The 21,589-nt window shown below is 37.6% G+C and overlaps 1 protein-coding gene and 1 long non-coding RNA gene across 16 annotated transcripts in view; one reads left to right on the forward strand and one right to left on the reverse strand.

Annotated features, from left to right (window-relative positions):
* ZNF385B (zinc finger protein 385B) overlaps nt 1-21,589 on the reverse strand; it is a 400,251-nt gene that overhangs the window by 166,130 nt on the left and 212,532 nt on the right. The gene's annotated exons all lie outside the window — the stretch shown is intronic.
* LOC118154546 (uncharacterized) overlaps nt 4,149-21,589 on the forward strand; it is a 42,284-nt gene continuing 24,843 nt past the window's right edge. For all 4 annotated transcript variants that reach the window (XR_008482102.2, XR_008482100.2, XR_008482101.2 and 1 more), the window contains exons 1-2: nt 4,149-4,257; nt 18,697-18,812. This is a non-coding gene — a long non-coding RNA (uncharacterized LOC118154546). The remainder of the gene's footprint in view (nt 4,258-18,696; nt 18,813-21,589) is intronic.

The raw sequence follows: 21,589 nt of genomic DNA on the forward strand, positions 1-21,589 counted from the left end.
CACTGCAACCTCCATCTGCTGGGTTCAAGCAATTCTACTGCCTCAGCCTCTGAGTAGCTGGGATTACAGGCATGTAACACCATTCCCAGCTAATTTTTATATTATTAATATACCAGGGCTTCACCAAATTGGCCAGGCTGGTCTTTAACTCCTGACCTCAGGTGATCTGCCCACCTTGGCCTCCCAAAATGCTAGGATTACAGGCATGAGGCACTGTGCCCTGCCCATCTCAGAAACTCTTAACTGCTCCCTTATTTTTTGTTTTCTTGGTCTGCACCTGCTCCTCCACTTTCATAGCTGGACTTAGTAACCCAGAATAGAAGGGGTGCAGAAACCATGCAGTGGTATGAATTTCAATCTGTAGAAAGCAGGATTCAGGAGAAAGAGTTTGATGTGAATTTCCTTGCCAACTATGAGCAGAAGAAGTCACATACAGAACAAACCTACCTACTGGGTGACCTTCTGTGCCCCTTCCAGACTCATTTTGAAGTCATAGCCACCACAATATTTCATTGTTTACAGCTTCCTTTTCCTCATTTCCCTTTCCCCCTATTTTTACTCTATTGTGCTTGTGCTTTCAAATAAAATCAGAATTTTAATCTTTACCTCAGGCTCTTTTCTAGAACAGTGATTCTCAGATTTTAATGTGGATGCAAATCACTTGGGGATATCATAAAATAACATACAGATTCTGTTTTAGGACATCTGGACCTGAGATTTGCATTTTTAACAAGCTCCTAAGAGATGACTCATCATTGGTTCTTTACATAGCAAAGTTCTCAAAGATGAGAATAACACAGACCTCATCACCATTACAGTGTAAGTTCCCAAAGGGTCAGAGCTGTGTGTGTGTGTGTGTGTGTGTGTGTGTATGCATGCACATCTTTTAAATTTCAAATGACCTGGCTTTATTTCCTTTAAAAAATTAAAAAATTTTTTTATGAATACATAGTAGGTGTATATACTTATGCGGTACATGAGATATTTTGATATAGACATATAATGCCTAACAATCACATTCAGGTAAATGGGATATCCATCACCTCAAGCATTTACTATTTCTTTCTGTTACAAATATATATATTTTTTATAATTTGACTTCTTCCTTTCCAGTTTGGATGCCCTTTCTTTCATTCTCTTTTCTGGTTGTTCTAGCTAGGGCTTCTAGTACTATGATGAATCACAGTGGTGAAAGTTAGCATCCTTGTCATGTTCCACATTTTAGAGAAAAGACTTTCAGTTTTTCCCCATTCATTATGATACTAGCTGTGGGTCTGTCATATATGGCTTTTATTTTGTTGAAGTATATTCCTTTCATAACCAGTTTTTTGAAGTGTTCTATCATGAAGAGATGTTGAATGTTATCATATGCTTTTTCAGCATCAGTTGACATGCTCATATGGTTTTGTCATTCATTCTCTTGATGTATCACATTGATTGATTTGCATACATTAAATCATCCTTGAATTCCTGGGATAAACCCCACTTGGCCATGATGGATGATATTTTTAATATGTCATTGAATTCAGTTGGCTAATATTTTGTTGAGGATTTTTGCATCCACGTTCATCAAGAAAATTGGCTTGTAGTTCTTTGTTATTGATGTGTCTTTGTCTGGTTTTAGTATCAGGGTAATACTGGCCTCATGGAATGAGTTTGGAAGTATTTCCTCCTCACATTTTTTTTGAATAGTTTTTATAGATTGGTATTAGTTCTTCTTTAAATGTTTAGTGAAATTCATCAGTGGTCCCAGGCTTTCCTTTTCTGGGAGACTTTATTATGGTTTTGATCTCATTACTTGTTAGTGGTCTGTTCAGGTTTTGAATTTCTTCATGGTTCAATCCTGGTAGGTTGTATGTGTCTAGGAATTTACTGATTTCTTCTAAGCTTTCCAATTTGTCAGCATATAGTTGCTCATAGTAGCCTCTAATGATCCTTTGAATTTCCATGGTATTGATTGTAATGTCTCCTTTTCCAGCTCTAATTTTATTTATTTGGGTCTTTTCTTCCTTCTCCTCCCCCTCCTCTCCCTCCTTATTTTCTTTCTTCTCCCCCTCCCATTCCTCCTCCTTCTCCTCTTCTTCTTTTGCTTAGTCTGGTAAGAGATTCTGATAAATTCTGCAATATGTCCATTGTATTTCTAAATTCCAGAATTTCTGATTCTTAACTATTTCAACTTATTTTTAAATTTATCTCCTAGGATTCTGAATTCCTTCTCCATGTTATCTTTCATCGAGTTTCCTCAAAATGGCTATTTTGAATTCTCTGTCTGAAAGGTCACATATCTCTGTTTCTCCAGGATTATTCCTTGATACCTTAATTAGTTTGTTTCGTGAAGTAATGTTTTGCTGGATGGCCTTGATGCTTGTGGATGTTTGCCAGTGTCTGGCATTTAAGAGTTAAATATTTATTGTAGTCCTCACAGTCTGCCTTTGTTTGTAGGCATCCTTCTTTGGAAGGATTTCCAAGCATTTGAAGAACGTTGGGTTTTGTAATCTAAGTTTTTGGCCTCTGCAGCCATGTCTGAATTAGGGGGCTCTCCAAGCCCCGTAATACTGTAGCTCCTGCAGACTTGTAGGGGCACTCCCTTGGTGGTCTTGGGTAAGATGTAGAAAAATTCTCTAGATTATCAGGCAGACACTCTTTTTCTCTTCCCTTACTTTCACAAACTAATGGAGTTTCTCCCTCTTTGTGCTGAGCTATGTGGAGTTGGGCGATGGGTGACACAAGCACCAGTACTGGGACTGCACTGTGTCAGACCTGAAGCCAGCATGGTGCTGGGTCTTGCCCGCAGTAACTACTGCCTGGCGCCATCATCTATGTTTGCTCCATGCCCTGGGGCTCTACAATCATCCCAGGTGGGCTGGTGGCAAAGATTATGTCCTTCCCTTCAGAGTAGTGAGTTCCCTGAAACCCTGGGAAGGTCTAGAGATGCCATCCAAGAGCCAGGACCTAGAGCTGGAAACCTTAGGAATCTACTTGGTGTTCTATTCTACTGTGGCTGCGCTGAAAGCCAAGCCACAAGAAGAAAACCTTTCCCACTCTTCCTTTCCCTTTGCACAAGCAGAGTCTCTCCCTCTAGCCACCACTGTCTTAGACCCATAACAAGTACTGCCTTGCTACTGCCAATGTTCACTCAAATTTCAAGGGCTCTTCAGTGTTCCTGTGGGGAATATTGCCAGGCCTGGGACTCTCCCTTCTTGCTTCCCTCTGGCCCAGGGAATATCCAGAAATACTTTTCCAGAGCAAAGCCTGGAACTGAAGACCCAAGAGCTTGCTTAGTGTTCTACCAACTGTGGTCAACCTGATATTTAAGCTCCAAGACAAAATCTCCTTTACTCTTCCCTCTCTCTATTTTTTTTCTGCTCTAATGTCTTCAGTTTTGGACTTGGCCCTCTCCTTTCTCAAGCATGTGGTTGCCCTATAGCAACCACAGCTGGGAATGTAATGGCTCACATCTGAAGCCAGCATGTCTCTGAGTCTCACCCAAGGCCCATGGTAAGTACTACCTGGGTCACTGCTGATTATTCAGAGTCCAACAGCTCTTTATTCAGCAGGTGATGCATCCTCCCAGGACTGGGTCCTTCCCTTCAAGGCAGTGGGTTCTCTTCTGAACCAGGGTGTGTCTAGAAATGTCATCCAGAAGCTAAGGACTAGAATGGGAGCCTTAGAACTCTGCTTGGTGCCCTATCCTACTACGGTGGAGTTGGTATCCGAGCTGCAAAAGAAAGTCCTCGTTACTCTTCTTCTCTTCTCAAGTGGAGGAAGGAGTCTTTCCAGAATTGCAAGCAGCACTGTCTGTGATTGGGGGAGGGTGGTGCAAGCACTTCCTTGGCTAACAAACCTCATTTCTCACTAGCACCAGGACTTGCCCAAGAACTGCAGTCTTTGTAGCCTAGACTTCCTTTTAAGTTTATTTAGATCCCCACAACACTTTATTCTGTGGTGGCAAGGCTTGCCAGAACTCAGGTTCTGACTGAAGAGGTATGATTGCCCTCTGGCTAGGGCTGGTCTAAATGCTCCCTACTGAGCACCAGCTGAGTTCTGACTGGCCCTGCTTTCTGTTGTGAGGGGGCAGCACTGAGTTCCAATGCAAAGTTCTACAATCACTATGGTCTCCCTTTCCCAAATGCACAGATTCTCTTTCTGTGCCACAAGGCTGCTGTGGTGGGATGGAGGAGGGGTGGTGCTGGCTACTCACGACTATCTTTCCTACCCTCTTCAGTGCCTCTTTCAGTGACATGAAGTTAAAATCAGGTACTGTGATCACTCACCTGATTTTTTGTTCTTATGAAGGCGTTTGTGTGTGTGTGTGTGTGTGTGTGCGCGTGTGTGAACAGTTGTTCAACTTGGTATTCCTGTGAGGAGAACGATTGATGAAGGCTTCTAATCGGTCATCTTGCTCCACTTCTGTGTATGTGTGTGTGTGTGTGTGTGTGTGTTTTCTCACTGTTCTATCCCCTGAATCTACAATACTGCTTGGAATGTAGAATAATAATTTGTATTTTTAACAGTGAAATACAATAATTTCACTGCTCTATCCCCTGAATGTACAATAAGGCTTGGAATAATGCTCAATAGATATTTGTTGACTGAATCATAAATGAATGAATTTTCCTAGATGAATTTTAGCAGTCTGTAGTAATAATGAACATCTCTAATTTCAACATTTAAACTTCTAGGGTAAATTATATTGTCTGAAAGGGTTTTTTTTCATGTTTCTGCTGATTGACAAGTAAATGTCAAATACCAAATATAGTTATAAACTTGTATTACTCCAGTATCAAAGAGTTAAAGCCAAAAGTCAATAAAATGATAGAGTTACATTTAGAAATTGGTTGCTAGCGTGGAAGCACAGATTGACAGTACTGACGCATCTAGTTCATGAATGCTTCTGCTGGATTTCCAAAGGTCAACCCTACTTTTAAAAGCTTAGTCTTCTGTCTCGGGCTAGACAGCAAAGAGAAATGTGCTTAAGATCCATTATATTGGTAGCCTCTCATATTTACACACCTAGCACTTCATTTTTCATACAATTCCTTTTATTATAAGAGGGTAAATGACAGTTTTCTGCTGAATTTTAAAATAGTGCATCATGTATAATTCATAAAAATTGCCAGTAGCATCAACATCCTCCTCTGGTATTTGTCCTCCTTAAGAAATGCCACATATTAGACTTCTGTGATAGGTGTTATGCCTGTTACTGGGTGCAAATGACCTTGTACTACTGTCCCTTCCATCACTGGGAAGTCATGTGGACATTTAAGATTTTTTAGCTGACAGCGTCAGCCGCTATTCTTTTCTTGTTACACTTTTACTGTTGTCATAGAGACATGGATACAGCTGAATAGAGTTTTCACATATGGAATTTCTGAGGAAGGAATGATGTTAGTCATGCTAGTATATGTCACTGAATTTGTTTCTAAGTAATGACCTCAAGGTCAGGCTCTTGTACTTGAATCTTAAGGGATTTCCAAAGACCATAAGAAGAGTTTCTACCAGGAACTCTCATTTGGAAGTACTCTCTATTACAGTGGTTCTTAAAGTGTGGTCCCTGTATCAGCAGAAGCAGCAATATCCTGGAACTTGTTAAAACTGCATGTTATTGGGCTCCATCCCAGACCTAACAAATCATAAAGTCTGTAGTCCATGTTTTAACAAGTCCTCTAGGTAATTCTGATGCAAACTAATGTTTGAAAACTACTTCTGTATTAGATATTTTCCTGGTTCTGAAACAAAATAGCTTTGATGAGAAAAATCAAGGCATTCTACAATCTAGAGATAAACTAAATACAGAATGTTCTGCACAGAAATATTTGAAAATCTAAGTTATAGAATGGTGTTTTCAGAACTGGGCTTGAACTATGGCTTTATAGAAGAGGTACTTATTGAAAATACACAAGCCTGACCTTACCCAGACCTTGTGCATCAGAGTGTCTGGGCTGGAGCTGATTTCCTGCTAAAGGGCACCCTAGATGGTTCTGAGGCACCAAGTATAAAAATAAAGTACATCATATGTTACCATCATAATCTCTGGGTGATGGGACCAAGAATGATCTTTACTTTACAAACACTTTCTGAATTTTCTGAGTTAGATGCAATGATCATATATTCATTTTGTAATCAGAAAATAACAGTAAGACAATTATTTTAAAAGGATGGTAGCATATAGAATAGTATTTAGTCATCTTGGAGATGTGATAAATTGTGAAGTTTATATGTGAAGAGCTCAGATCCTGGAGTAGGACTGCCTGGTTCAAATCCTAGAGGCTTACATACTAGCTGTGTAACTTTCCTTCTAAAAGCCTCAGTTTCCTCATCTCTTAGTAGGAATAATAGTGTCTATTTCACAGGGCTATTGTGAGAATCAAATGAGAGCACTTAGTACAGTGCTTGGCACATAATGAGAACTCAAAATGTTAGTTACTAATAATACAAGAGTATCTATGTTTAATGGTTCTTTATTGACAGTATATTTTATAGTCTTACCCTCCTTTCTCTTTTTATTTGAGATGGAGTCTTACTCTGTCACCCACGCTGGAGTGCAATGGCATGATCTTGGCTCACTACAACCTCCACCTCCCAGGTTCAAGCAATTCTCCTGCCTCAGCCTCCCGAGTAACTGAGACTATAGGTGCATGCCACCACACCTGGCTAAATTTTTGTATTTTTAGCAGAGATAGGGCTTCCTGTTAAAGGCATGAATCAATTAGGTTTTTTTTTTTTCAGATGGTGTCTCACTCTGACTGAGGCTAGAGTGCAGTGGTGTGATCATAGCTCACTGTAGCCTTCAACTCGTGGGATCAAATGATCTCTTCACCTCAGCCTCCTGAGTAGCTGGTATCACAGTCACATGCCATCAGGCCTGGCTAATTTTTTTATTTGTTGGAGAGACAGGGTCTCACTATATTGCTCAGGCTCATCTTGAACTCCTGGGCCCAAGAAATCTTCCTGCCTTAGCCTCCCCAGATGCTGGGATTATAAGTGTGAGCCACCACACCTGTCCAATCAATCAGCTTTTATTATAATTAGACTCCCACTCCTCTCATCTGCCTCTTGTTCCTTGCTGTGACTCTTACTCCATTCTCCCTCCTTTTGACAAAAAGCTGCATCTCAGTTCTCCTTATATTTAGTGACCACAGCCTTCATATTTCCACTTGTCCCCCTTTTAGTGTGCTGTCTATTACCTTTGTCATTTTTATTTGATCCCCAAAGTTGCAATTACCAATTATCTCTTGGCATTTAATAAACAGCTGCTAAATTCTCTTTAAGTTCAGCATCACCAGCTATATGTTTGTCTTGGATATCATTAATGATTCAGTTTCTGAAGCTCTGTCAAATAGAACACTTCTGAGTCTGAGGTTAATAATTGATTTAAAAAATATCCTTCCTGGGTTTACACATCCAAGGCAGGGACTGATGCTCTACGATGCACCCCAGTTGGGTGCTCTTGCAGTTGCTGTTTGTAGGTCTGGAGCGCAGCTACACTTTTCTTTTTCAAAGGGAGAACAGTGTGTGTTGAAAGCCTAGCACCACCTGACTGGGTTCTTTTTATTTCTCCTAGATTTAATCAAAAAATTGTAAAGCATTGAGAAAAGGAGTTTGGAAGAAAAATGCATAAACTTTCTAGTTTCTGGAGTACTTTTATATTGGTAAAAAAAAAAAAGCTTTAAGGCAGTGTTTTTCAGATTTTAGTGTGCATGAGAATCACCCTGAAGGCTTTTTAAAACAGATTGGTGGGTTCCACCTCAGAGTTTATACTTCTGTACACCTAGGAGGAGGCCTGAAAACCAGCATTTCTTACAAGTTCTCATGTAGTACTAAGGCTGCCAGTTTAGGAACCTCAATTTGAGAACTACACTTTAAAAAAATATAGATCCAGAGGGTACATGTGCTTGTTTGTTACATGAGTATTACCTGCATAATGGTGGGGGTTGGGCTTCTAGTATATCCATTATCCAAATATTGGACATTATACCCCAAGGAGGTAATTTTCAACCCTTCTAGAGATAATTACTCTTTTAAAGAATGTACCCGTAAGAATCTTGAGAACTTGGTCCCCCTAAATGGGGAGGAAAGTTAGCATTAGCTATGCTAGGAGCCTTCTAATCACACATTTCTCTTGTGCTCACTCTCTCTTCTTCTTCCTGCTTATTATTACTCAGGTCTGACAATTGTAGCCTGAGAAAGAGGGAGCAAAAGAAAGATATAATTAACAAGCTCCTAGTCTAGCTATTTATAATACTAATTTTTCCTCCCTGTTTCAGGGACCAAGAAAGTGATCACTCCTATGCTCATTAAATTCCCAAACCATATCAAAGAAGATTAAAAAAATTTTTATCCCTTATCTTAGATAGATTATCAGTTTACTAAAGGTTATAATTTCAGCAGCAAAGTGTAAAATTTCGGTCTACTGATGCCAGCCTCTGTATTCTGGCCTGCTTATTCCTCAGCCCTACATACCTTTCCATGGTCAATATCTATGGTTCATTTCCACTATAAGCTTTTGCACTTGCAGTTCCCCTGCCTTAAATGTCACTCTTTCCTCTTTAACCATGTTTATGACTCCTTTCAAAACAGTTTCCTAAGATTCAATTTCTCCAAAATGTCTAGAAACTCAGACCGCCACAAATAATTCACTTGTTTTGCCCTCCAGTTCATAGCCCCTTATCTCATTTTCTTCTATCTTCTGGTATCTTTTGGCTGATGTCTTCTTATTTTTCATTTTGCCATCTTCCTCTAACCATAGCACTCCTATTTAAAATCAAGAGGTTATAGAGAGAATAAAAGCTAACAATAGCATCTCCTGTCATTGCCTGAAGTTCTTGGCATATGATGCATGGAGCAGGGGCAGCCAAGTTATCTCTTCATAGGAGAACAAGAGGAATCAGGAAAGCACTAAACTTTACTCTGCTTGCCTCTAAGTTAAAAATCCCATGTTCCTGCTGCCAGTAGTGACAAGGTACTTCAAGAGTTCTTGGCTACAGCAACCCCACATTCTAAGCTGAAACTGCTCATTCTTCTCTTCTACTTAGAACAGACAGTTACTATGGTTAGGAAAGTAGCACAGCCAGAAGTGTAGTGGCTTCTGTTTTGCTTCCATTTTTGATTCAGTGTTCAGAGAATATAATGCAGTTACTATGAGACAACACCTGGTCTGTTTACTAACACAAAATTTTAAAACATGATTTTACAAAAAGAATTAAATGACTGGATCAGAGGACAAAACTCACCCACGAATTATCACTTCACACTCATAATTACCAGAAAACTTTGAGCAAGGAATAGATGCCAAATGATTCAGGCCAGACAGGTTAGATTCCCCTGCTGTGTTGATGAACATTTCGGGGGCATCACAACATTTCATTGCTGTGAATATCAAAAACACAGCAAGAGTCTCCATGAAGCTGGTAATAGCCAGTACACTTATGGACTTAAGGCTTCCAAAAGAAATATACATATTCAGCATTTGTTTTATTAAAATAACTGATTCTGTCAGATTAATAGCATTTTTATTACCTTCTTTAGTGAGCCTTTTTAAACTTTCATATTCAACATGTATATGCAATAGCTTAGGCAGAAGCTGGGTAACCAAGCCCTGTCTGAATCCTGTCCTGTTCCCCAATCCAGCCAAAAACTTCTGTGAGGATCTCAAAGTACCTCCTGTCAAACCTCTAGGGTTCCACAGAGCAGAGCTGAAAAAGAAGCATTGATACTTCCTATCAGAATACAGCTTATTGATTAACAGCAAAAGTAATCACTCTAAATATTAAGACATTAGAATCCCATATTCCTCCCTATGCAGTCACTCAAAAGGTAGATTTTCTTATGAGGAAGAAGAGATACTTTTATTATAAACCTGTTTGTGAACAGATAGCTGTCATTTCTAAACATTTAGACCTGGTTCTCTGAAGACCATTATTTCCAAACTAGGTAATATGTGTATAAATACATAGAAAATAAATAAAACTCACATTAACCATAAAAATTACTGTTTAAGCATCCATTCAACACAATGTGAGTAATATAGCATAATAAAAAGAGAAAACTAGAAAGATATAGGATGAAATACTGTCATTCAGTAGCTTTGTGATCTTAGCAAGTCTCTCAACCTCTCTGAATGTCAATTTCTGACTTTTGGTGATGATATATTTCAGAGTAACCATGTGGGTTAAATACTGACAGAATCATAGGCCTTTCTCCTTTTGCCTAAACCTGATAACAAGGCTGGACACAGAACCTTCTCATTTTGCCCCTAGTCAACTTCCTGTTCTTTGTCTCTTGAGTGATTAGCTAAGATTATGATTTCTTTTCCCCAGAAACTAGCTAGCCACAGAGATAAACCTTTCCTGTTCATCTAGCTGAGTGAGACTTCCCCTGATTGCAAAATTCCTACTGTGGATCCTCTCACTTGTAACTTGTTGACTCCTATCTATAAAAGTCTAATGCAACACCACTCTGCAGAGACTCTGATCCTTGGTTCTAGGATGCCCTCCTTATTGTGATATATTGAAAAAGATTAACTTTTCTGGTTTTAGTCTTTGACAATATAATATATGTAAAAGTGCCTGACATAATTAGTCATAGGTAATTATAAACTTTTATTACAGACCTTCTATAAACAGTGTTCTCAGAATAACCTACGGAAGGCACAAAAGATGAGGAAAATGCATTCTCTACATTGGCATCTTCTGAATCTAGTATCAGTTCCATATATTTAGGACTTTTAAAATTTTATTTTTGCTGTTTTCCTAACTCCAATGACAACAAGCTAATTTTGGCAGATCACTAAATAATATGAATTAATTTACAAACTACTTTAATGTGAGTCTTATAGTCATATATTTATATAAAATAAAAACTTCATCTTCAATATGCATAGCAATTATTTAAGACTCGTTGAGATGGCTCTGTATTCATGAGGCCTTCTCTAATTTTTGCAGTCAGAAATAATCTCTATTCTCTGTGCTTCAGTTTGCATTTTCTTTGTACTTTTTAAAAAAGCATCTTTCACACTATGTTCTGCACTAGTCTTAATCATATACATGTCTGATGTTTTCCCCAGATATCAAGTTGTTTGAGGACTAGGTACTGTCCTTTATTTTCTCTGGTACAGCATCTTAGGCAAAGGAGATGCTCAGTTAGTGTTTGCTGAAATGAAAGAATCTATAATACTACTTGATGTCTTGTATCTTACTAACTAGGCAGTATGAATATTAATACTTCATAATATATCAGGGTCTACACTGAGAAGACCAAGAAATTATGAGAGGATAACTAAGAATGGGGTAGAAAAAAAGGGAGGGGGCAAAAAGATAACTATGCAATTGAAGAAATCTAGCAAGTTAAAAGAGCACAGGAAACAAATGCAGATAGTCTAGGTCTTTAGAAATTTTACATATCTTGAAAAATCAGAATCAGGTAGTGGTAATGATGTCAAGGTTGTGATACACAATGTTCCTCTCAACAGCAGGTCACCAGTGGAATGCTAATAAATGTTAACAACAAAGTCTTTGGGAAGAGGGACATCCGATTTGTAGTACTGCCAATGATTATAGTGTAAATCATTCCCACCATGGCTGATTTTAAACTATCAACATGTCATTTAAGTAAGTTTGCAAAGAAATGCATACAGTTGGTTCCCCCAAGCCAGTGAGAGCTGCTTCCATCACTGTGAATTCCATCCTGCAAGTTCCCTTTCTTTTTTCTTTCTTTACTTCCTTCTTGTTATATCAGGTTTAGGTGAGAGGGCACATAAGAAACAAGGTTTAGGCCGGGCATGGTGGCTCACACCTGTAATCCCAGAACTTTGGGAGGCTGAGACAGGCAGATCACAAGGTCAGGAGATCAATACCATCCTGGCTAACACAGTAAAACCCCATCTTTACTAAACATACAAAAAATTAGCTGGGTGTGGTGGCATGGGCCTGTAGTCCCAGCTACTCGTGAGGCAGAAGAATCACTCGAACCTGGTAGGCAGAGGTTGCAGTGAGCAGAGATCATGCTGCTGCACTCCAGCCTGGGCGACAAGAATGAGTTCCTGTCTCAAAAAAAAATAAAAATAAAAAAGAAAGAGACAAGGTTTCACATGGAATTCTGTGCCTCAGTAGCTCCTTTGGGATTGTGTTTTGGGGACAGTGAGTCACCTCCATTTCACACCTTTGATCTCATTTTTCAGTGTAACCTGAAAGTCCAAGAATGACTTTGGAAATAAAATGAAAACCTATTATCTTCTTTTAAGCCACTGATGAAAATGGTAGAAAGATTTGCTTCATGTTAAATGTTACCTTCAATTTGACAACATGATGAGAGTTTAGCATCTCTGAATCTTGCAAAAACTATAAAAGTATACATGGGAAACACAGAAGTCACCAATCTACCAAGATGTTATCTCTTCCACTGTATACTAAGCTGTAACATTTTAGCTACAAGTTCAGCTCCTCAGCCTGGCCACCATTTTCTTATCAAAAATCTATTTGCTTGTTTTCCCTTAACACAAAATATACTGAAATAAAAAGAAAAAATTAGCATGGCTCTCAGCCCTTATGCAAATTAGTAAGGCTCAAAGGCCTGTGGCTAGAAATGAATCAGATTGCAAGACGTGCAACTATTAATAAAAATGTAGTATAACAACCCAGCCCTGAAACTCATTCAGGGCCATCACTCTCAGCTGTATCATCACCCTGACATCTTTTAGCCTAGTTTGCACTGGTATAAACAGTAAGCTCATGAAGTTTCCTGGATTTATCTTCAAAAATAATGAAGACAAAATCTGGCTTTGTGCAGCACATACTCTGTCTGTGGCATTTAATGACACCGGAAAATCCCTAAGAAAAACCTTCCTGGAATAACTCAGGGAGGTACCAAAGTTAAAAAATAAACCTTGCTTTCTAAGTTTAGGCTAGGATGGCTTGGGAGGACGTCCTCCCAGGAAGGGTTATAGAAGTTACTTACGTTCCAGCTATGAATTTTAGAATCTTAGAGGAGTTATTCAGGTTCTTACTCTGCATTTTCAGAACTTTGTGTTATTTTAAGCCACACATATAAGAATAAAAATTTTTAATCACAACCACTTTGATAAACTTTCCAGCCCCCACTTGTACAACTACCACATTGGAGTGTGGTCTGACATGAATCTCTGTAACTGGCATTGTCAACTAACTGGAGACAGAAAGGAGCTCGGCCTGTACTCTGAAAGAACAGCAGCTGTAGAGAGGACAAGGGTGGCTGGCAGGGTACCCAGTGAAGGGAGGGACATGCCTACACCACTGGCATCCATGAGGGCCAGTTTGTGCACTCTCATCATTATCAAGGCTTTCCTGAGAGCCTTCAGAAGGCACACACAAACTAAAACTTCACACATTTAGATTTATTTTCAATTATGCCACTTAAAATATAAGCACCAACAGCAGAATAAATTTAATGTCAAAACTTAAAATGTTGGCACTTGGCATTAAAAAGTTGTGATACACTTGAGGCTTAACTGGATCTTCAAACGGGCAATGGCTCGAGGCATGTTTGAATTGCATTATTTAAACTAGAACAGAAAATCAAGATTCACTGGATTGCCTTTTCTAGGATGTCCTGAGAATTTAGCTCCAAAAAGCAATCAAGAACTCAAGAATAAATGAAAGCTTGAGTGGAAATTCTAGTGGACATTTGTCTTTTTTTTTTCCTCGATTCCCAGAATCTAAACCTATGCCTCTCTTAAGAATTCTGCACCTTAATGAGTTTTGAGATAAGACAAAGTCCATTACTCACTATAGGAGCACAAATGGCTAAACTCTCACTTTCTCAGTGATTCTTGAAGCTAAGATGTGAGTACATGACTTATACTCAGCCAGTCAGACAGATTTTATTTCCCTTTCCTGGTCCTCCACCCCATAAATCCTGAACTAGTGATATCAAGAGGCAGGAACAGGGGAGATGCCATTTTGGAGACTGCACAGTAGCAGCAGATGTATCCAATCTCCAGAAGAGGGTGGTGGGCAGGAGTTTGGTCCAGTGGAGGGGTGCAACTGTGGTAGACAGTGCTTAGTGGCAGGAGCAGCCCTACTCTTACCAGATGGGTTTCATGGCATGAATCCAAGCTCTGGTTCTACTTTCCTACTTCCCTTTGCTTTCTCCAATGTCCTGAACCTGGTTCTGCCGTGAGCTCACCAATGACTTTTCAACAAATTTCTTTTCTGCTGCAAACAGCCAGTCAGTTTCTTGGCTAACAACTAAACCTTCTGATTTTACAAATAAATTATAGCCAAACATTTTGTTTCTCAAAAGAGTTGTTTGACTCCAAAAAGTAAGACAAATATCTTATGTTTCCTTCTAAGGGGGTTTTCCTCTGCAACCATATTTTTTAAATAAAGTGGCTGCCTGGTAGTTGTTTCTATGCTTTTCTGAAGATCACTTCTCCTTAGGTTCACGAGAACCAGCCCAAGGACAACTCATCATCTCTTCATTACTTTCCCAACTCTCATTTTTAAGGGTCTGCTTGCATTTCAATAAGCAGTAACATTTACCAAGTCTTTCCTACATACCTTTATTTATTTTCTCTAGGTATGTGCTATCTTTTCACTGCCCCAAAATGCCTTGTACCCCATCACCTGTGCTTAATCCTTAGTTTCTTACAGTGATTCCTCCCAGAATGGTCTGGAACTCCCCACCATCACCTGCATTTTGTGGCTTATCTTTACTAGCATGCTCTTTAGTATAAACTTTCAAGTTATGGAAGTGATTCTTCCACTTCTGCACAAAGTCAACGTTTCATAAACACCTGATTATTCTATTATTTCTGTTTGGTGTTCCAAATACTAGGTCTTCTGTCTTTCAAGTTTACTTCCAACTCAATTATGGACTGTTGTAGGAAACGTAATAGGACCTCCTGACATACATGAAGCCAGAGAAAACAAGAATAGTACTACTAGTGTGAGCAAAAGCTTGTGATTAGCAGTAATCTAGAGAAGAGACAAAGAAAATTATATGCAAAAATTATTCCCATGTGCTTTGAAACTGCTCTGAAATGATACTGTAGATTCAAGCCTTCAAAACGTTTGTTGCAGAATGGCTCATCTTTGTATGGAGGTAGAATTGCTCATCCCATCACTCTGATGGGGATGTTGGTAAAGTTGCTAATTTCCACCAAAGGATATTGATCTAAACTCCTAGTCATGATTTTTTGCTGAAACACATGAATTTGCTATCAACCAACAATTATAAATGCCTATTATCAAGGCCCTTGCTAGGGAATGTAATCTTATACTCTCTACCATCCAGTTCAGTTAAATTCCGGTTGAGATAGGTGGTATCTGGGGAGAACTGTTTGAACAATTTCTTCTAAGTGTTCTAAGCGATATTATTAGGGCAATAGATTCTATACTGGACCATAACTTCCTGTCTTCTTAGAGATTGCTGGATTTTGTCATAGTCTTCAGCATTTAGGGAGGAGCAGAAGAAACGGAGAAATAAAATCCATTACCTGGAGGGGTGATGTAGATATTTTCTAGTCCAGACTCACTGTCTCCTCCATGAAACTTCATGTGAGAAATGATTTTTGGCCATATATACAAGGAAAATCTTTGTTTTCCCTGAGAGTGTCTTTTTCTTTAATAAGAATTCATGTAACTGATACATATTTCTTTTCACTTTGCCTACTGGGAAGTTCAGATGCAAGAATAAGAATGAGAGAAAGAGAACTATGAAAGAACTTAGAGTCTGACTATATTTTTTCCTCTGGCTTTACTTACTTATTTACTTATTTTATGATATATTAATACATATATATTTACATATGTATATATGTTGAGATATTATGGTTCTTTATTTTTATCTGACAATTCAGTCATTATTTTCTTATTCATGCCTTAATAAATTGCTGCAATCCTTTTACATGCATAAATATATAAACAGATGAATAAAGATGGCTAAGTAATGTGGCATGAACTTTAACCATTTTCTTTATTAACAATAATTTCTTAGTAAGTATATACTACTCTGTGTGTGTGTGAGGTGCTTGATGAGTGAAAAGATGCCAGATCCCTAAGACAAAGTCCCTGACCTTAAAAGTCTTGAAATCTAATTGAGATAATAGGGCTGGTACAAGGAATACAATATCAAAACTATATATACTAAATTATGTATATGTGTGCATATATAAAACATACATATCTATATAAATATAAAATGGATGCACAAGTCATGTAGTAAGATCTTTCCTGCCTAAAAGGATAAAACTAAAACAGATACAAGATGCATCTTCAGAACCATGTCTCCCAAAGAGCGCTACTCCCCTCTCATTCTTTGCTGTCTCCTAATGCCGAGGCAGTACCCTACCCACTTCTAAATCTAGGATGATTTTATTTTTAAAATTTCAAGAATGTATAGATTATAAAAGAAAGGATTATATTGTTATTTTTTCAATATCTTTTCTTATTGTACATTTTAAAGCATCAATGCTCTAACATGCCTCAGAAATAAATTTTATTTCACAACTCATAATGTATACGCATAGACACGCATACATACCTGAAGCATAAGTTTCACAGAACACTATTTTCTATGTGTGGCACACTAATAGTTTCTATTTTGTTCCATTTTCTTTCTTTTTTTTTTTTTTGACATTCTGGTCATCATGTTTCTTTTTTTTTATTGCATTTTAGGTTTTGGGGTACATGTGCAGAACATGCAAGATAGTTGCATAGGTACACACGTGGCAGTGTGATTTGCTGTCTTCCTCCCCTTCACCCACATCTGGCATTTCTCCCCATGCTATCCCTCCCCAGCTCCCTGCCCCGCTGTCCCTCCCCTATTCCCCCCAATAGACCCCAGTGTGTAGTGCTCCCCTCCCTGTGTCCATGTGTTCTCATTGTTCATCACCCACCTATGAGTGAGAATATGCAGTATTTTATTTTCTGTTCTTGTGTCAGTTTGCTGAGAATGATGTTCTCCAGATTCATCCATGTCCCTACAAAGGACATGAACCTCATCGTTTTTGATTGCCACATAATATTCCATGGTGTATATGTGCCACATTTTCCCTGTCCAGTCTATCATCGATGGGCATTTGGGTTGATTCCAGGTCTTTGCTATTGTAAACAGTGCTGCAATAAACATTGGTGTGCATGTGTACTTATAGTAGAACCATTTATAATCCTTTGGATATATACCCAGTAATGGGATTGCTGGGTCAAATGGAATTTCTATTTCTAGGTCCTTGAGGAATCGCCACACTGTCTTCCACAATGGTTGAACTAATTTATACTCCCACCAGCAGTGTAAAAGTGTTCCTATTTCTCCATATCCTCTCCAGCATCTGTTGTCTCCAGATTTTTTAATGATAGCCATTCTAACTGGCATGAGATGTGCCACTTAATTATATTTATTATAAATAGCACTGTTTTCAGAAAACAGGAAGTTCAAATTTCCAAGGGCCAAATGTTTTAATTTTCTGAAGGAAAAACTATTCTTTCAGAGATCAAAGAAGATGGGATAGATGGTACAGCACACTGCCTCAGATAGAGGATACAGTATACTCCTGCTTATCTACTTAAGTATTTGCTCAGAAATTCAAAATATGTAGATTTATGATGCATGTGACTCTCCCTAAGAGGGAAAAATACATCCCTAAGTTGTATTCCCAGTAGGAACACAGCAACCCAGATAAGTAAATCAAATTTCAAATGCTTTTAGTATTAGTGTCTGCAGGTTGTAAAAATGGGCTTAACTTATAATTCAGCTTTTCTCTAGCCTGAGTTATAATAAACTGAAAAACATTTATATATGCATATAATTCAGTAATCTTGAAAACTGCATTATTACTGACTAATCAGTTATTACCTTAACATTAGATTTCTTCACTGAAGAAATAAATTATTCAGCAAACAAAGCAAAGTAAAAAAAAAAAGACCCAACTCTCTTTCATGAATTGAGACATTGTTAATCATCCAACTTAAAGAATTTGGAAAGTAAAATGCTATTATTAATAATTCTATTGAATCATGATCACAATTGTGAATAAAAACACTTCCAATGTTCCAATATAACCTCTAGGGTTATTCATGCCAGAAACATCTCATCTGGGCCTCAGCATTCCCCAGGAGAAGATTAAGAAAGTTATAATCTCTTTACCCTGTCAAGTCTAAGATAATACTTAATTGTTACTGTGTACTTGTAATTCCAGATCACACTGGACAGAAACCCCTACCTTTAACAAATAGTTCTGTTCTAGCTAAATCATATCACATTCACTTCTCAGCCTACCAATTAATATCCAACCAAATTGGAGCTTGGTGAATTTTTGGCAGGTTTGTGACACTGTGCCTGAAACCTGTAATTTTAACTAATTATAGAAATTCTGGGCAGGAAGCCTTCTGAAAAGATGATCGACTTCATTCCCCTCGTTTAAAACTTTGAAACTGCCCCAGACCAAGAGTTCCCTCTTCTATTTTAACTTAAAGAGAAGAAACAATATTAGCATGAATGATCACTCACTGTGCAACTGGAACCATACTAGGTCCATTACATGCATGATCTGATTTAATCTTTATCTTAATGTAGTAGGAATTATTCCTATTTTAAGAGGAGGAAAAGCTCAGAAAAACTAAGCTGAACAAAGGGAAACAGAGCGTTCACTGTAGAGCTGGGATCTGATCCAAGATCCATAATCTAACTCCAGAAACTAATGATTCTCTGTCATCTTTCCAGATGTAGGCTGGAGGTAGCTGCTCAGAGCACACATCTCTTCCCAATTCCACAGTTCATGAAGATCCATCAATAGCTTGAAATCAGCCTTGGTAGGAGTATTCACATCTTGAAAACTGGTAAATACTACAAATCAGGGCTTTCTTCTTTGGAGAGCTATTTGCTAGCACACTACTGCTTATAATATTTGTATTTAACATTTCACAAATGTCAAAAATTGGGTGTTTCTATTGATCAAGTTTTTTTTTTTTCCAAAAACAAATAGTAGCAGGAAAGTTTAGGTAGAGTATATTTCAGCATTTGCTTCCAACATTTACTTTCTATGTACCTTTGACTATCATGAAACAAACTTAGAGGTTTTAGTTATCTAAAAGTAGTTACAATAATATAAGTCCCCATGCCTCCATTATCCAGATTTAATAATGTTCAACATAAGGCCAACCTAATTTCATTGTACACATCAAGCATGGTTTTTTTTCTCCCCAGCTGGATTATTTTCAAGCAAATCTCAGATATTTTATCATTTTATTTGTAAATATATTATTTTGTATTTTTAAGAGATAAGCTCATTTTAAACATTATCACAATACTATTATTGCATGTTAAAATTATCAGTAATTCTTTAATGTTATCTAATAATTGGTCCATATTTAACCTTCCCTGATTCCATCAAAGCTCTTTTTTACAGAGCTGCTTTGTTCAAATCAAGATCTGGAGCATCTGGATAAAATGTCTCTTAAGAATTAATTTATTCTAATTTGTTAATTAATCTTTTGATAGTCCTTTCCCTCTTTTTTCTTTTGCCATTTATTTGAGTCATTTGTCCTGTAGAATGTCTTACATTTTGGATTTTGCTGATTGGTTTCCATGGTATCACATGATATGCTCCTCTTTCTTCTGAGTTTCTTGAAAATTGGTAGTTAGACCCAGCGGTTTGATCAGATACATGTCCTACTTTTTGACAAGTATATTTCATGAGTGGGGTTCTACTTCTACATCACATCAGAAGGTGAGTAATTTCTGCTGTCTTTCTTTTGCTAATTAGTGAGTTTTGGTCTTCTCATCCTATGTCATCTTATAAAAATTCTCCACCAACCTTTCATCTAATTGTATGGGCAGCAATTGATGATCATTTCCTAAATTCGTTATTTCAGCAAGGGTAACAAAAGAGTGATGGTTTAGGTCTTTTATTCCTTCTTCATGTATTGGCTGGAGTTCTTCTGTAGAGCAGACATTTTACTTATCAGCTATTTGGTTAGCCTGAATTACAGTTTGTACAGGAACAACAGCATAAATGTTTTCATTCCCTTTACTAACCAGTTTACATAATGAATTTACACTCTTGTATCCTTCAAGGTTAACAGAAAGCTTATTTTCTTCCTTTTTTTAAAAAAACTTTTGCCGTCATTATGCACTAATGAATGTTAATATATCTGATGTTTTTCCATAAATTGCAGACATTATTTTTTTGATTCTTAGAAATGATTTTCTGTGTCTTTTTGACATGACTGCAGTATTTTTTGGTAGCTTTCTTGCTTTCAGGTATATTTCAGGCTCTTATGTATTTTCAGACCCAGACATTTTTAGAAGGAAACTGATTTCTTATAATGGGAAGTGCCTCCATCCACCATTGAAACTGATTGTGTCTTAGGGGAGATTCTCAACTAGAACAGGCTGAGCACTCACAGAACACAGATGACATATAGATTACTGTCAGCCAGCATGTGAAATTTTATTACTTAGAGCAAAGCTTGCCAATTTATTACAGGATCTGTCATGGTGAAGTATACAATATAATCTTTACTCATATCCTAATCATTATTAACCTCAAGCATATGAATAAGTGACTGTCTATAGAACTACACTGTAAGCATCCTTTATATATGAATAGAGCACTGGAAAAATTCAGATTTTCAGAGACCTGAAATCTAAACAATTTGTGGAGTACACTCTTAGAAAATTAACATAAAATCACAAACACAAAATTAGGCAAGAAAGTCAATATTTATTTAGGTTAAGGGAAAGAAATCATAGCACATTATCTAAATATAAAAAAGCTGGAAAATAGAGAAATCATAAAATATGAAAAATAATATTTTTATAAATGTATTGCCTGTTATACTTCTGTATTGTTCCTGTATTTTTTGGGTTGCCTACTCTTTGATCCCCTTTTCATATAATAATTTTGTGATATCACTCTATACAGATATCAGAAAGATAAGTCAGTCTTTCCTCTGGCGTGATCAGCCAGACTTAAATTTTTGATAGTTGGAACACATAAGAGCTGGTGATCTATACAAACATATTCTTATTTGTAGAACTCCTATGGTTTGTGCTTTACTCAGAAATTTTATCCTATAATTTTTAAACAATCATATAAAATTTTATAAAATTTATAAATTCTATTTTAAGCAACTCCCCACAGAGAAAAAATGTATGACATATTAATAATTGTATATGCCAGTATATTATCTACTATATTTTTGACAGGTCAGAACCTACATTTTGACTAGAGATCAATTAGAACAACCATCCAGCTACAAGTTTACATGTTTGGTGATTGAAAATTTTCCACAGAATAGCTTCTGGTTCTGTACATTGCAATCATCATTTCGCCTTTACTACTTGTAGGTCCTGGTGCTGTAGGGCACACTCATAACACAACATAGCCACTAGCCATGCTGGGAGAGTCAGCTGAGTGTGTGGTAGAATCTAGAAGCCAGACATTCCTTCCCCGGCATGGCTGATAATAGCTTAATTATACACAGAAGTGACTGCAGACCTTATGCACATCCCACTAAACTCTGAGTAAATGTATCTCCAACCCTTAGTCTCCTCTTCCCAAAGCTATCCCCAATATCACCCAACACAAGGAAAAGTGAAATGAACAAAAAGC

Source organism: Callithrix jacchus, chromosome 6 (assembly GCF_049354715.1).
Source record: "Callithrix jacchus isolate 240 chromosome 6, calJac240_pri, whole genome shotgun sequence".
NCBI classification, from domain to species: domain Eukaryota; kingdom Metazoa; phylum Chordata; class Mammalia; order Primates; family Cebidae; genus Callithrix; species Callithrix jacchus.